This window comes from Patagioenas fasciata, chromosome 11, assembly GCF_037038585.1.
Source record: "Patagioenas fasciata isolate bPatFas1 chromosome 11, bPatFas1.hap1, whole genome shotgun sequence".
Taxonomy (NCBI): Eukaryota; Metazoa; Chordata; class Aves; order Columbiformes; family Columbidae; genus Patagioenas; species Patagioenas fasciata.
The window spans coordinates 12,743,994-12,761,675 of record NC_092530.1 but is presented as its reverse complement, the minus strand read 5'-3'; the positions used below and the strand labels follow the sequence as shown (position 1 = coordinate 12,761,675).

General features: G+C 43.6%; 1 long non-coding RNA gene across 2 annotated transcripts in view; it reads right to left on the bottom strand.

Annotated features, from left to right (window-relative positions):
• Positions 1–1,678: 1,678 nt before the first annotated feature.
• LOC136106462 (uncharacterized) overlaps positions 1,679–17,682 on the bottom strand; it is a 47,612-nt gene continuing 31,608 nt past the window's right edge. The window contains exons 4-5 of one of the 2 annotated variants that reach the window (XR_011740853.1): positions 5,393–5,561; positions 1,679–1,897 (exon numbers count right to left, since the gene is read on the bottom strand). This is a non-coding gene — a long non-coding RNA (uncharacterized lncRNA). Of the gene's footprint in view, positions 5,562–17,682 lie in introns of both variants that reach the window. The other variant, XR_011740850.1, reaches the window with a different exon arrangement.

Here is a 17,682-nt window from a genome sequence, read left to right as displayed (position 1 = left end):
CAGAATGTTTTCTTGGGCCCGCCTGGCTTCTCCTAGCACGATAACACCTATGTGTGCAGAAATGCTTTCCTTTAATGTGAGCTTCATTTTTCTGGGAAATGACAGCTAGACTAGACAGTAGTCAAATGGGGGTTTAATACTGGTTTTACCTAGCCTCAGGTTTATTGCTACAGCTATTCTATACAATTTTCTCAAGGGCATTTCAATTTTTCCTTATAAAGCCTCCTTTTATATAAAGTCTCTTCACACTGATAACCAAATACATTATATATTTAATAAGAAGAAAAATGCCTGCAATGCAGAAACCTTATCTTGTGCATTAAATTGTTTCACAGCCCAGATATGTGAAATCCCAAGAGCTTCCGTATTTGATCTCGTATCCAAAACCTAACTTGGCGTCTCAGCGCAGTGTCTTGTGTTAAGTGTGTGTCTGGGGATCAGTGCCCCAGGGCACCGGCTACCGGATGATGTTTTAATGGGGATTTAATTTTCACGGCCTAAAGCACCAGGGATTTTTATTCCTCCTGCACAACTTTTTATTCTGTAGAACTGCTCTATAAAGCACCAGGGTTAACTGCGCTACATCTTCCTCAGCAGTGGAAGGGAGAGAGTTTTTAAGGGCCTTTTGCTTTGCTTTTTTCCTCCTGGGGTTGTTTCCTATCAGGTGCACAGGTCAACTAATTTAGTAAAATCAGGGCAATTCTGAATGTCCCAGTTTGAAGAGGATCCAACAGTAGTTCAAATGTCATCCTGATACTTTTACACCTAAAAATTACTGAATTTTGGCTGCTTTTGCATAAGAAAAGATCACTAGCGAGCCCAGCAGTGTGCTTCAGACATAGGACAGTCATTTTTAGGGTCTGACTGAGGTGAGCTCCTCCAAACCTCAGTACCCTGGGACCATTTCTCTTTGGCTTTATCCTCTCGTCATGGAGCATTTCAAGCGCGGTTATTTAAGTAACAGCAGCCGCTATGAATATGGTTGATATTTTGTTCTTAGCAAAGGGCTCATCCATTTGCCAAGGTATAATCAGCCCATCAGACACTAATTGAGGTCGTTCTATATGTCAAGCCATGTTTCTCCATTTTAATACTGAGGTTGTCAAACAAAAGCATACAATTGAGTGTTTGGTTTTGTTTAGTTCTTCCTCGTCTAGTGCCAGGGCAAGAGTTGTTCTTAATTCTATAACTATTGTTCTGATCAGATTCCTGTTTCAAATAAGTACAGAAAATTGCTTAAGAGCTTTGCAAGCAAACCTCCTTGCTCCAATTCCCAACTTTTCTGAGCAATGGGGCACTGAGCGAGTTGCACAACTGAATATATCGCCTGTCTTCTGCCAAATCCTCATGTCCAGGCGCTAAATCAAAGCTCCATGGCAGCTCACAAGCTTTGCTTTGGTTACGGTTGACCAAAAAGCCGAGGTTTGGAAGGGAGAAAACCTTTTTGGAGAGCGGTCAGCTGGGTGTATCTGCTTTCAGGTGGAATATGTGGAGAACCTTCCTTCACAGAGAGTGCAAGCGGCAGATTCTTGCCTATTCTAGTGCCAATTACGAAAAATCAATAGGATTGCCAGGCAAACAAAATGAGCTGCAGGAGCTTGATTATCATAGCAAATAGTAACAATTACAGACCTTCCAAGATGTGACGTGGTGAACGGATTCACGAGTCTAAAGATACTGAGGGTTCTGAGGTGGCATGATGATATTTTTAGCTGGAGGAAGAGATTTAAAGCGAGTTCGGCGACAGCCTGCAGTGGGGAGATGCCCTTGTAGCTCAGTTATCTACATTCAGCCGTTGACTTGGATTTTGCAGTGACACCTGGTGAAAGGAGGCGATATTGCTGGTCATAGTGTTGTGGATATTCCTCGTTGTTTGAGGTGGTTTGACAAACCTCACCTGGGAGTGTATGGATACAGAGCCAAGGTTAATACAGTGAGACAACAGTGAGCGATGACCCTGTTGTAGTGCAACACTGGAGGGATCACATTAATGTTTATTGCTAAAGGGCTCATCATAATGATTCTATTCAGTGGGAGTCATTGGACAAAGCAAGGCTCTTCGCTAGGATTGTTTTATCATTCTCTTGGTGCATCAATACGACTCGTGACAGGACTTTTGGCGCGGGCTTCTAGTGGCCACCAGCAGTGATGTGCTGGAGCAGCACGGGGGGAGGAACAGCAGAGGAAAAGCGTGGCTGCCATCAGCAAGCAGACAAAGAATATCAGAGCAAGGTGTTAAAAAAAAGAGTAAATTATGCATTTAAAATGGGGGAAAGGAAAAAAAACTTAACCCCCGCCCCCAAACCACATATGACGAAGGCTTTTGTAGGCACATCAGCATCCACCTTTGCTCCTCGGAATGAAGCAGCTGCATGCAAAAGCCAGAAAACCCGACAGGTCTGATTTTCAGATCAAGAGCAACTTCCCTGGTAGTTAATGGAGTTACATTGGTGTTAATCTGATGAAGCAGGAAGAAAATTGAATCTTCTGAACAGAAACGGATGGTTCTCCTTTCTAATTGTCCCAGTGGTGATGTTCCTTCCCCGCGCAGCTGGCGTGGGGGCTCCTGCTCTGCAAAGCGATGCCCTGGATGGGTTCCCGAGAGCCGGGAACACACTCGGGCCCCGGCGCTGTGCAGCTTTCGAGGAGCCGCTCGCATTCAGAGAGAACAATGTCACTGTGGCTTCTGGCCAGAGACCGTCCCTGTGCCCCGAGGAGAGGAGGGGTGGTCACCAGTGAGCGTTGAGGTGTGTGACAGAACTTATCGGTGTCTCATTTAGCCACCGTCCCATGCTTTTGAAACAGCGTGATGAGGATTAGACTCAAGGAGGGGAGCGGTGTGGTGGTCCCGCACCCCGCCTCGAGTTCTTTTATTTAACGGTTACATCTGCCCCGATTTAGCTTCATCTGCCCACACTGCTGGAAGACAACAGCGACAGGCCAGCAGGAGAAGGTGTTGGAGAAACCAAACTGCCTTCTTCCCATGGCACCAGCGAGGAAATCGCTCCAAAGGTGTCAAAGGGAAATGTTTAAGTGATGTCCAGATGCATCAGCGTGAACTTCAGGCTGACGTAACACCTGAGAGCAGCGAAATTAAGTTGGTGCTTGCATAATATAAAAGGAATAAACTCACAAATTAGAAAGCTCCAACAGTGGAAATCCAATTGACACCAGAGCTCGCAAAGGCATGTTAATACAATTGGACACATCTTAAAACATTTCCAGATGTTCTTAAAAAAAAGGCGGGGGGAGGAGGGAAGAATAAATAACACGGGCAAAAAGTGCTGTGTTGAAATCTAAAAATAGAGTGGTCAAAACCACTTGTCCCCCCGGGCGTCGGTGTCCCCAGCTGGTACCCACGTGCCATCCTAGGATGTGGATTTTTGGCTTTGCCTGCCCCCCAGCCAAGCGAGGTGTGTCGCCTTCCTCAGGGACGGAGGCACCAGCTTGGAATTCACAGTCAAAGCTGCTTGGAAGTCACACGAGAGCTGAAATCCAGAAAAATCGCTGGGGTTTTGTTTGTTTAACATTAACAATTCAGGGAGGAGTGTTGGGGGGGAAGTACATTTCTTGGAGCTCAAACCAGATGTGAGACATCTTAGCCACAAAGCTTTCTGGTTCTCTTCTGTTTGTTATTCTCCCCCCCCATAAGATAAAAGGAGCAGCAGAGAAGGTTTAGATTGCGGCGACTCTCGGGTTTCGTCCTGGCTACGAGGGCACTGGCAGACGCTGCTCCGCCAGGCCACAAATCATCTTTTTTGTTTTACCGATATGGGGCTGCCGTTCCCCAAGGCACAAGTCGTGTCCTTAGCGGGAGGCTGTCGCTCAGCCTAGGACTGAGCCTCAGCTTTCCACCTGGGCTCAAAGTTTGCTTGATTTGATTTCTTCCTTCATATAACCATATTTAACCATCGCAGAGGTGCCGGCTGTAACCCCACAGCCAAGTCGCAGTTGCATTTTGCGTGGAAGTGGCCCCGACAGGCCAGTCCAAGGGGAATTCTTCCAGATCGGCTTTCCCCTTGGCTGCCTCCTATAAATCTGTCCATGCCATAAATCGAATTTTGCAAATTTAAGCCAAGCTTTCCCTGCTCCAGCTTCACGGTTATAGACTGATTATATCAACGCAGCTCTTTGGAGCAAACGCTGACTTTCCTGCTCTGTGTTTGTGCCCGTGCAGCCCACTGGGATCCTCCTCTATACCTGGCCCATTACATTGGGAGCAATTAAAATAATTAACAAGTGTAATTAACTGTTGGAGGGTAAAGGGGAGTCTTAGCACATTATATCAGCAACGATTAGATAAATTGCCCTTTTTCTCTTGCAAAGAATTGACAGACTGGGGTGAAAAAAGGAGGAGGGAGATGTACAGACTCGTGCTGTGGCACGGGGAGGGGGAACAGGGGTCGATGGCTCTTGTGTTGGAAAACAAAGCGAACAAAGAGGCACCAAATGAAATTACCCAGTGGCAGATGCAAGACGAACATTTTTCACGCGATGTGGAATTAAAGCTGCAGAACTCATTGCCCACACAGATCCCAAAAATCGTCATGGAGAGGAGGATGCGCGGGAGGGAAGGGACACCTTGTTCTTCTGCCCTTTGCAAAACTTGTCTCCTAAAGTGTCCCTACAGCGTGACACGTTGGCCTGGTGCTGCTGTTGTGTGGGCTGAGGTTGAGGTGATGGCCACCAGTGAGTCGAAGGAGCGTGGTCCAGGTCCCCAGCTCCCACTGCTGCTCAATTCAGGCTCTTGAAATATTTCCAACGCCCTTTTTGGCCCATCTTGGCTATAAACCTTCCTAAAATGGCTTCACTTAGTGCTTTAGCCTCTAGGTGGTGGTCATGTCTGAATATTCGCCTGTAGCTGCACGGCAAAGAGAACTGGATCATGGGTTTGAGGTTAATCAGCTGGTGGGGTGGTGGATGGCAGGAGCAGGTACCGGGGTGATAGCTGCTCCTCCCCGCCTGCCCTGCAGCCTCCTCACCATGGAAACTTGGGGGCTGCGTGTCCCCATCCTCCGGTCCCCACCATCAGGGCTGTATTCCCTCGGGACGCAGCAGCACCCGTGGGCTCTGGGCAGCGGGTACCGGTGGGATGGCCGCGCTGTCCTGCCGCACCCATCAATAAATTGAAATGGGTCTACAAAGGCATCTCATGGGCACATTCTCTAAAAGTCAAATATATTTTAGAGAGCAGATAATAATTTCACCATATATATTTTATAAGCCATGGGGTGGGTTACGCACATCTTACAAACAATCCAAATGCATGTTTGGACATCCCGCAGTGCGATTCGGCTTGGAGCCATAGCAGGACATGGATGAGGAATATGCGCGGGAGTTGCTGCCAATTCGTGCACATGCATAGAAACCTCTGTTTGTAACTTAAAATTACCTTATAAACATGATTCAGCACTATCACCTCCAGTTTCAACTCACACGCTGCTCAAGTCGGGAGCCCCTGGGCCAGGGGGGGACGTGCCTGTTCCCGGGGTCTCCGGGGGCTGCAGGGGAGCATCTGCCTTTGGCACTTGCTGATGATTTTCCATTTGTTTAGGCAGGTCCTTCCGTTGGGGCAAGAAAAAAAAAAAGGCTTTTCAATTTGTTCTGTGTTCCCTGCTTGGCCTCAGCTCATCCCACCAGGAGCATCAGAACAGTGGGAACAGCAAAACCCCCCAGCCCTGCGGGCTCCCAGCCCCGGTTCTCCTGCCCGGCCCCGTCCCACACATCCCGCTGTCACCTGCCGGGCGCTGCCCTTGCTCTGTGTCACCGGCACCCGTCCCCTGCCCGGATGGGACCTGACTCGGGACACCCGACCTCAGCAGCATCCCGGGGTGTGCTCGGGAGAGCAGCAACACGCCCAACAATGTGGCTTTTTATTTATAGCTATATATATTTTCAATATGTATTATATACTACAACATACTGATATGATATGATTGATATGATATATGATATGATATGATATGATATGATATGATATGATATGATATGATATGATATGATGATATGCTATAATATAATGGTATAGTATAGCGTAGTACAGTAGTATGTTGTAGTATATTTATATATAATAAAGGCTTATCTAAATATATAAATATATATATCAAAATAGATTTTTAAAAATATATAATGTGGTTGTAGGTCACACTTTTTACAGCAAAAGCAACTCCCTGGTGGATGCTGAAAGCCCCATTTGATATGTGGCACCCAGCTGTCCCCAGGGCCCGTGTCCCCTCAGTGGGTGCCCCCAGGTCCCCCTGGCTCTGTTCTCTCCCTCGGTGAGGCTGGTGGGTGCAAAACTCAGTGGTTTTGGTTACTGCCTCAGTTCGAGCCCTGGACTCACCATCTCCAGTCAAGTTCTACATGACAAACCCATCGTCTCGAGCACGTTTGGGCGCTCGCTCGCACCAGGAACCTCCCGAGTTCCATCCAAACCCTGGATGATTCTGAGGGTCGAGGTTTTTATTCAAGATAGCATTGGCTGACAAAGCCCATTACACCGCCCATTCGGAAGAGAAATTCTCTGCAGCTGCTTGTGTGGCACAGAGGTTTTTGTTTAAAAAATAAGACCAATTTTTTTGTTTCTTTCTTTCTTTCAGGGCAATTTTCCTCCCAATTGCTGGAAAACGGCACGCTGAAAGGCTGAAAAAGTGGAAAGGAAAAGGGCAGCGTGCAGCAGTTTGAACCATTCTTTTTCTTTTTAAATTTCCTTTCCAAAGAGAGGCGGGGGTGGAAACAGCCCCATTACCCTGCGCATCCATCGCGCCCAGCCAGGCGTGAAAAGCAAAGGCAGATGGCACCGAGTGGGAGGGACGGCGCCGTCCGCGGCCTCTGGACCGACCACACTCCTAATTAGCTCCGGAGGAGAGAGTAATTAAATCTGGAGCTGAATTTCCACCCGTTGCTCATATTTAATATGGAAATGTCATTTGATTTCGGCTTTCTTCCTAACCAGAGATATTAATTGAAGAACACGAGTTTGTTTTGTCTCCCTGTTGCTGTTCGAAGCCAAACACTTCTGCACACGATCCGTGGGAAACGACCGTCGCCCTTAAAACCTTGGGTGAGGGAACGAGCAAAAAGAAAGATCCGCGACCATCATCGCGAGATGGAAGGAGATATTAATGTTATCCTTCCCCGTATGCAAGGAAATCTCATTTAAAGACAAAAAAGATGCTCAGATACATGCTTGTGTCCATTTATTTTTAAAAAATAGATATTTCCTTCATTGCATCTAATTGAAAATCATCCACATCAGCGAGCGAGGAGATATTCTGTCCCAGCCCAGGAGGCACAGGAGGGTACAAAGGCCGGCACAGGTCACCGGGGCTTTGATTTCAGCCCAGAACAACACGCTGTTCCTGGTAATTGTGCAGTGACGACCTCAGGACCCTGCTCTCCCCTTAATATAAAGCTAAAGGCATTGGCGGTTGTAAACCAACCCGGTTTATAACATTGGTGGCATCATTTCTTGTAGGGCTGGAGATGCGGTTGTGTTCAGTTTCATTTCATCACCAAGAGAAATCGCATTATTTTTAATCTGCATGAGCGTCTGATAGGTCACGAGTTCAGGAAGTTAAAAAAAATATGCCCCAAAGAGCTTAAAATCTCTGTAAATCCTACAAGTTGCTACAAAGCTGTTTCAGTTCTTTACCTCATGCCTAATGAACTTATTTTGAGAGGTGTACTAAAAGAAAGACTTTAAATTGGGAATTATGCAAAGAAAAGGGATTCCCTGGTAAGGAAATAGTTCTGCAGTCATTTGGGTGAAATGGGTTCTATAAATGCATGGGAAATTAATATTTAATTTTATATATTGATATAGTAAATATTTAAAGAAAATATGTCATTAAAATAGCAAAATATTTAAAACGGAAATGCCTTTTTTTTTTTTTTTTTTGCTATAATTATTTCAATTAAAGCAGGCCTGGTGTGCCCCGTATTAGTCTAAAACCTATCCCATGGGTGCCTGACGACGTACCTGACCGAGAGCCTGGGCGCTTGTCCCGCTGCACAGTGAAAGCAGCTCCAGCAAAGCAGTTTTAAAGGTTTTATTTTTAATTTTGAATAGACCATTTCCGGATATCGAATCGCGTCTATGCGCGTGCAGAAGACCTAAGACCCACGCAACCCTTCCAGAGATTGCTGCATCTGGCTAAATCCAGCAGAGATTAAAGCAAAGCTTTAGTTGCACAATCCTCCTAAGCCTTGCTTAATGCAGGCACTCCGCTGTGCGGCTGGAGTTTCACAGTGCTATTCTGCGAGGTGGCAGCATTGCACTGGAAAACGTCCCATCATTTATTTTGCAGCTATTTGAGGGAACCGGTTCCCAGCGCTGTTCATTAAATCCATATTGTCAAAGGAAACAAACTCAGTCGCCCCAGATGGGGCTGCAGCTCGGGGCCACCGTGCTGATCGCCGGATAAGTCTGGGGGCAAACTGGCACAATGAATATTAAGCCATGAGCAGGAGATTCAGGCAGTCCGCTAAAAAATCTGATTTTCAGCTGGGGAGGCGGGCGGGGCTGCAGGGAACAAAGCAAAGGCCCCAGCTTGGGGACGCCTGTGTCCCCCCCGGGACAGCACTGATGCAACAGGACGGGTTGTCCCCAGACCTCGCAGCTCACGCCTTTTGCCCTCGGGAGGGACGGGATGAAAACGCTGCCGAAGGAAAGTTCCAGCAAGAGTTTTTGTCCCGTTGTTTTCTTCTCCTGACAGGGAGGGAGTGCTGCAACGTGGGTTGTTTTTCCACATGCTCATAAAAAAAGACAAGATGAGACTATTAAAAGAGTATTGAGGCAGCTCATGAGCTCAATTCTCCTTAAATTCTTTTGCTGGTCATTTCTCTGATGTTTCCTCCAACCTGACGCAGCTGCATTCAGCCAGCAGTGAATAAAAACCTGTGCCGAAAGGTCGGCATCGCTCCCATCGGGATTGCTCAGTGCCCCTTCCACGGCTGCGCTGTATCTCCCAGGGAAATGTTCCTTGGTCTTTCTAGAAGCATCTCGGGAAGAGTCGTAGCAAAGGCAAAAAGCACAAAGGCAAGGGCAGTGAGAGCAAAGTCGGGATAGGAAGAAGGGTTTGGAAGAAAGGTCAAGGTCTGAAAGATGTTCCCTGGAGCAAACTGAGTCACCCAAACAGGAGAAAGGAGCAAAGAAATAAAAAATGAAGAGGTTGAGATCTACTAGAGTGCCACAGAAACAACAGAAAGGTGTCCAGAGAGGCACGTGAAAACACACGGACAAAAGAGGATCCTCAACAGGAAAACAGTGGGATCGTGTAGACTTAATGGGGCATAAACAGGAGATGCTTTTCTTTCAGTTCTAGAGTCCATGGAGGTGTCTTCCATGCTTATCTCATTATAATCCAGCAATAAGAATGAAACACCTCGAGAAAATAAAGAGCGATGACCGAGTTCTGCCTTGCTGGGCACCATGTGCAGCTTCCCCGCACACCCAGCGCCCGCGGGGTGCTCCCCAACTCTTTTATTGCTGTAGAAGAAATAAAGAGAACAGCCAAAAGGGCAGGTAGCTGCGGATGTTGAAAAACAACTCATCGGAGACTAAATTAAATTAGTCCTATCGAGAAAAGCTTTGAGGGACCTTCCAAAAATTAGAGTCACCTCCAGATGGCGGTGAGAGAGAAAACAAGCATTCTAGTGGGCTGGAGCACAAGCCCTAAGAAATTGAGGCCAAAAAAGATTTTTAAAGGGAGGTTCTGAAAACTGATCACCTGAGGATATCGGAGAAAGGTGCTCAAGTATGAAATGATCTGACTACATCAGGCCTGAGATTTAAGGACCAGAATGACAAACGAATCTAAACTCTGATGGATGCAGATCACTAAAACACAGCAATGGGCTCTGACCCGCTCTCGCTTGCTGAGATCTTGGACACGCAGAAAAGGTGGAAAAGGACAAGGGGAAGGAGGAGCCGTCCGCAAAAAGTCACCTCATCACCTAATGTTTTCATCATTAAAGAATATTTTTGACGTTTTCCTTGACCACAACTGACTCAAAAATAGCTTCACTGTTGGATTTCCTCTTCCTTTGAACCTATGTATGAATTAAGGAAGTTGTAATTCTTAATAAATAAGCACATAGGCCAAAGAGGAACCAGTGCTACTCATTGTTTAGGGAAGTAATTTGGCATTTAATGAGTTCTTTATGGTAGTAGAAGAGGAAAGTAATTAACAATTCATGTTGGGAGGGCCCCTGGCACTTCCTATTAACAAGCACAGTAGTTGTGTTTTTTTTATAATTCAATCTCGCATATTTGCTAGATCATTTGTGTTCATGCTACCCTGACTTTTGTTAGATGAACAAATTAAATCCATATGTAAAACCAAACAATTAGAAAGCAAAAGGTTATATATCAAATGCTGCTTTGGTACTGTCTTGCAGAATGCTCTGCTGAGCAATAGTTTAAGGATAAAGGGAAATCTGAAAGAGGAATTTTATAAAAAAGTTAAATTAGTTAGGGATTCTTCCATTCATCACTATGAATCCAATCAGGAATCACTGACCAGTTTTCTCTGGTTTTTATTATTGTATATTTATTGTCATTCCTATTCTCCCTGCTTTGGAAAGATAGTCATTGAAACGAAGTCTAGACCTGGAAATGTAGCTTTCCATTGATTTATAGTCCAAAAAAATCCCAGAAAAGGTAAAAAGCAGAAAACAGACAAATAAAGGCTGAAGTATTGTGTTAAATCCAACATATAGTAATATATTTTCTTAACCTTCTTAATTTGGTTAAACTGATTCTAAAAGCATTTTGATTCGCTGTGTAAAGCTGTTTGTTGCAGAAGAATAATGGCAAAGAACGGCACTCAACATTTTTCAGAATGCTTGATACACTAATGCTCAAAAGATGCTCTGAGAATAACAATACCGTACACACACCGGGCCTTGTGTTTCCCAAGCTTGTATTTAATCACTGACATTTTCAAACGGACACTTAAATTTTTTCTGTCTCACGTTTTTATAGATCTAATGTATGTGAGTAGATACTACTAAACGTTCCACTGACTAACCTTCTAGGTATCATCTAGATAAAAGGAGTGTAAATCAAATCGGCAAAAAGATCAAGTTAAAAAAAAAAAAAAAGTAAGATTTTTAAAAAATATTCTCTTTTTTGTTCTTATTGTTAACCCGTCAGCTAATAGGCAAGAAGGCAGGCAGCGGCTGGGCACGGCAGGAGCAGCGCGGTGACACGAGGGGCATCGCGCCCTGTCTGATGGGGGATCGAGAGCCGGAGCCCAACACGGGCTGTTCCTGCCCGGCCAAAGGGGCTGGAAGCGATGGGAGCTGCTCAGAGACACAAACCACTGACTCCAGAGGAATGCGAGGCATGCTCTCTCCTTTGTTTTCCAGCATGTTTGACTATTAAAAGAAAACATCGTCTCTAGCTTTGAGTCTCTCCAACTACAACACCAGCCAAAGCAAAACGGTGCTGAGCCCATTCTGAGAAGGTGCAGAGCTCGGTGAATTCCCAGTCGTCTGACACCGAAACACGTCTGCAGCTTTCGAACTCCTAACGTTTCTGCGCAATAAAACTGCCCTGCTGGTACTGAACCTAATGAGTACCACGTGCCCCATCCCTCATGTAAGCATGTTTTGAGGAATACTTTCTACAATAGCTCATCTGTGGATTCAACCACAAATGAAACGTCTCGCTTATGCCGCACTCCCTTTCCTGCCTGCCTGTGCGCAATAAAACGAGCTTTTTCTCCAGTTATCAGGCAGCTTGTCTCTCTTCTTCAGTCCGAACACATTCAGCATCCCTCCAGGGCTGTTGTATTGCTAAATTCCCTATATGCACATATATGCAGACACAAGCAAATATCAATATATCACGATAGTTTCCTGTTGCCATGCAAACTGGAAACAAATATGGAATACTTCTGACTTTAAAAGCTTTTCTGGAGCATTCTATCACTGAAAAGCTATTGGTTCTAGTATATACATATCTGACGATAACAGCCCCATATGAATTGGTAAGTAATTTCAGCTAAAAAAAAAAATTATAGCCAGACCTTAAATCTTGTAAAAATATGAAAATTAACATTTTAAAAATTAAAAACTATCTAGCTGGTTTGTTTCTTACACACTCCCACTATCAACTAAATGATCCAGCCATTCACCATCTCTGAGGAAGCTTTCTATCCACAATTAGAGCTTATCACCATTCCCTAGGAAAAACATTTCGGAAGAAAGGATTTTTATCCTCTGTCTGTGTTAAAAGCTTGCAGGTTCTCCTTTTATTTATTCTTTCACTTTTTATTTAATGGATTCCTGGGAAAAATGGCTTTTCTGACCCGTTCATGTTGGCCTCTCAATATAATTTCTGACACTCTATGTAGCAAGGTTCCCTAATTCTTGGTTACTTGGGAGAACAAAAGACGGAACGGTCCCTTGTGAATCTGTGGTGGTATTACCACTAGACCGCTAGCCCCACTCTCCATACCTCGCAATGCTAAAATGAGTCAGATTTTGATATGAACCGCTGTTCCACGTTCTTAATTGAAATGTGAACCGGTTTCTGGTATGCTTCTCTAGCAGGCTTTGAAAAAAGCTACATGCTGGTTTGTTTTTCAGTCTTAGGGAGCTCAGTAGCCTCCCGAGGTTACGCTGCTGCTGTTTACACAGCGTCGCTCCCGAATGGTAGAGGAGGACGCTCAGACCTGACACAGGAAATCGTTAAAATTCCTGGTATTCTTGAAGCAAACTTGTGCACAGTTCTGTCCTCTTTCCGCTGCCCTTGCCTTGCTGTAAAACACCAGCTACAACACTTAACAAACCTCTGCCATGAGATGGACTATTTCATGTGATCCATCAAAAGTGCATTTTTTTAAGGCAACCATATAGAGCATGTGAATTAACGGAAAACAAATGGAATGCATTTGTCGTTTCCTCACCAATATTTTGCTGTCCTTAAAAGCTTTCTGAGGAACTAAAAATACTTCATTAGCATGAATCAGTTAATTCTCAGAACCCATTTGCGAGTTACTGACCTAGTTTAAAGTTGAGGAAATAAAGACAAAAAGATCAAATGGCTTCTTTAGAGTCACAACAGACATAGTAATGTTCGTATTTCAGCAATATGCAGAGGCTGCATCTGAGATTTATGCCTTAGGGGCTGCACAAATGAACACAGTTTTGAACCCCACAGAACTTAATTTCTAAATGAAGACAAATATGAGGTTATGGTGGAAATGGAGGCACAAAGGCGCAAAGTGACTTGCCTATAGTCACACAGGCAGAAATCCAGATCTCTGATGCCACACTGAGATAAACACGGTATAAATGTCAAACCTGCTTGTGAGATAAAGTCCAGACATGCAATTCCATGCCAGAGGAACCAAACTACCCTTTGCTTCCCTCCATCAATATTTTCTCACTCTTCTTCCTTTTTTATGTGGTCTTAATCTCATGTGCTGTTACAAACATTTTCTTGTACCTAGTTTGAGTCTTGGATGGGAAACAAAGCTTTCTCTTTCTCAGAGAAGCCACATTCTCCTGTATAACACACACATAACATGACCCTCCCGTTAGCTCCTGAAACTGCAAATACTTTGTCACATATGTCCCATCAATGTTTTGGCAGAGCTATTCCAGTAACGACTGTTGGGAAGCAATAACTGGGCAACACCGATCAGAGAACTTCTTACGTGCAGGTCCACAAGAAGATACATTAAAATGCTTGCATTTTTCTATTCCTTTCATTTCAGTTAGCAACATATCAAGACTGCATAGGTTCCCCTCAAATAAAACCAACAAGCCAAGCAGTCTTTCTAAACAGCTGAGAAAAGAAAGACTGTTGTCTCTTCCATAGGTTACCTGGGCTGCTCTTAAGAATAGCTCAGAAAGAAGTCTTCTGTTAGCTGTAAAAGACGATACCTTGTCAGATTTGACCTAGGGTTTACATTGACTATTTAACACTTGAATATTTGAATGTCCCTTTAAAACGATCAAAATTAAAAGTTTTCTTATTGTGATATTAAAAATAAAGCAAAGTTTTCCTCCTCCTTCACCTAGATCAAAAAATGATATTTTTTTCTGTGTTTTTATACAAGGGCTAAGTCTTGTTAAATTTGGTCTAAGGCAATTAACCTATTTCTTACTGTCAGATTTAATTGTAATTTGACCTAATTGAAGACTGAAACCTGTGCTACACCTGTCCAAATTACCTTTTTGTATCGAGCCTGAAAAAACATCACAGCTGGAATACGCTGCACACAGAGGAATTAAACAAACTCAAATAAGGGGCTGCTATGCTTTGGATAAGCATCTTGGATGTTAAGCATTTCCAGGAGATAAAGAGATGTTCTGTGGGTTTCAGTAGGCATAAATGGGTCTCTCCTAACCTCTCCCTGGGTAACTGTCAATTAAATTATTCCAGATATACACCGGTATTAGCCACAAGTGAAACAAGCAATCTGATTTTTAAGGAATGACCCAGAACTTAAAACACAGAGAGCAGCTGTATTTTAACAGCTTCCAATCCACTGATTTCTAAGTGTTTCAGGCAACTGCACTAACATAAAGGTCTTGCCCTCTACCACTTGTTTATCACCCTCTACTATGAACACATGGAAACATATTTGGAATGCAACTGGATGCTCCTGTGAGCTGAACTGGTGTGACCAGGAATTCTACGTTACATAGTTCATCCTGGTTTTCAGTCGAGAGTAAATCATGTCATCGGAAAGTCGGTGTGCAATTTGTGTTGTGTTGTGGTTTTTAAAAAAGTATTTTGAATGATTTGTTTTTAAAGACATAGCTTGTTCAGCATTTAAGCTGAATAATCAGGATATATGTATACATCTGTGTGTGTATGACAAAATGTTACACCTATAAACAATTCAAAGATCTCTGTAACTACATCTATTCTGTATATGAGCTTGTTTGGAGACTGCCCAGATGTGTCCCCTTTCTATTTTAGAGTCTTGCTCTAAATTACAGACAACCGGAAGTGGGAGGCAAAAAAAGTTATTAATACTTTATAGTAGCTTGTTAGGGCAGAAGAAATCACTCGACTGGACCAAGGTCTGTGGCATTTGTCATTCTGGTAAAGCTTGTTTTGACTGTGCTGGAGACTGCATGGGATGACTGAAGATGCTGGGTTCTATCTCTTTTGTCTGAAAAACGACCAGCAACCAGGACTATCACATTTTGACAGATGGAAAACAACTGTTCTGCTGATTCTGTAGGAGCTTATGGTTTTCTTTTTGTTTTGGTGGATATACTTCTACCTCTGCTGTATGTAAAGCGCCCTTCATGTTGTAACAGGCAGGAGCAGGACAGAAAAAGACATTTTGCGATTGGACTTGGCTCATGGATTACTGACCTACAGCCCAACCGCACAAAGAGAGTCTGTGACCCCATAAATTCTGCAACTGTAAAAGGCCATGGCTATGTCAACCGATTCATTTCTCTGTTGCTGGAAAACTGACTTTGCACCAGTAACATGCTGTACTTTAAAGGTCACACTGAACAGGGCTCTGATAAATCAGGCTTGACAACCGCATAGCGGGTCCATGATAACAAAACAAGAAGCTTTAAAATAAGTAAACAATAAAGTAGGTAGAACAGCCAGAATCCTATTCTAGCCCGATTAGAACAGAAAAGCTGTAAGTATGAAAGCAGCACATTTGCTGCTGTCTGGGGCATTTTTCAGGTGCCCATCACAGTATTAATTCCAAGAGGGATGGAATCTCATACAGTTCTCTATCCCATATACTTACTACTACATACATGCAGGCAACCTGCTCATTTCTTCAGAGAAAAATACTTCGATTCCTAAAAAGAAATTATGCTTCAAACTTCCTGCCCATAATGGTAACTGCAGTTGTCACCTATTATAAAACTGAAAATAGAATGATGAGATCAAATACATCAAAATAAAATTTAATACAGCAGATCCGCTGGAATAACAAAGCAATGTCTGACGGATGACCAAGTTTGCAAGTGAGAGAGTTGGGCAAGAACATGCTTCTGATTTCACAGAGAGCCAATTTTACCCTCAAGATACACTCAGTTGAGTACAGTGTTGTTGATTATTGCTTTCTGTGTATTTTAAGCATGCATAGACTGACACTTGATTTATATAATCCAGCTTTATCTGTGTACTCAATTTGCTTGTTTGTGTCAGCAGTCAGAAAGGAACATTCTGCATCCACAAGGGCTTGCTCCAACTTCCAAGTTTCTTATCCAAGTTCAAACGTAAGAATTTCATTAAAAAAATATAACCCATATATTGAAAGTCCTGCCTTTGTGGAGCATTCTGTTTCATTTTTGGTCAATTTTATTCTTATACCACTATTGTGAAATAAGCCCAAATGGACACCCTTAACTGTGATTAATTTAGCAGGAAGATACGGGTACTTGGCATTAACCAGGATCTTTTTCCCCAACTACTTTGAACTACCTTAACAATCCCAATAGTGCTACACCGGACTAATTAAATTTGGATGATGACGGTTTTCCGTTACCACGGCAATCACGGTGTGACTGGTTACTTCACTAGAAAACACATGAGCCACTGGATATGTCTGTTTTGTCAAACAAGGTACGCTGCAGAGACTCATGAGCTGGTGCTACCTTGAACTAAGATTTTATATGGCACGACACACTGCCAGTAGAGATAACAGCTTAGGTACATTAAAACCAGTAACAGTGTTTATTATTTGCTTTGAATAGAAAGAATTAGATTTCTTACTTAAAAATAAGAGCAGGATGCTGAAATACTGCATGTGACTGAAGACTACAATCTATTAAATGAATGGAGAGAAAAAAGTGTTCCAGGATGGCTGCTGCAGTTTTTTGTCCACACAGAAGAGCTTAGATAACAGGGATATGACCAAGGAGACAGGCCAGAAGAACATCAACCGATCCACTGTAAAGAAGCTTGTCAAAAACTGTAGGTAATTCTGCTTTGATATCACAAACACAGCTCTTAACGCAGACCTGAATGCTTGGTTAATTGTATGTGGCTTTTTCATTGATGTGATATGAAAACTCCCAATGCAACTTCTAATTTTTATCTAAGACTTCCTTTTCCTCATTTAAAACTGAATGATTTCCTTCTATGGTTTTATCAGCGGGCCAGAAAGGCTGATAAGATTGCTTCCTTCCTCTGGTGGATATGTTTGGACTTGTGCCATCCCATCTTGAAAAATAATACATTTACTTTCCTGTCCTGTGCAGAAGCAACAAGTGGGAGGTGACTGGTTTCATTCATAAAATGTAGCTGGAAGATTAATTTAAGCAACAGAAAAATCAAGCTAAGAGACAGGTTCGCATTTGAGGTGCTCCAATCCTCAGTCATTGCACTTCCTACTGCTCTAAGGACAATTGTAAGAGCACCACGGAGCAAATCTCTTCTCAGAAGACTGCCTGGCTGTGAGCTCCCTTCCTAAGGGAGGTTTTAAGAGTCCTAAACTCTCCTCCTGCTTCTCCCTTATTTTTCCACTCTTCCCTCCTCTCCCCATGACACACTTTGGATGCAGAGCCCTACTTGCAGCTCTTTGCACACCAGAATGAGGTGTGTGTGGGGGAGATGAAAGCATGAGCTCATTCCATCCTGCACTGTACCTCTCCCGTGAAGGAGAATTTCTAGGGCTGCAGCCAAAAGTGATTCTGTACTTCTGCAGCACAACGGGAAAGCTCTTTCCCTTCCTA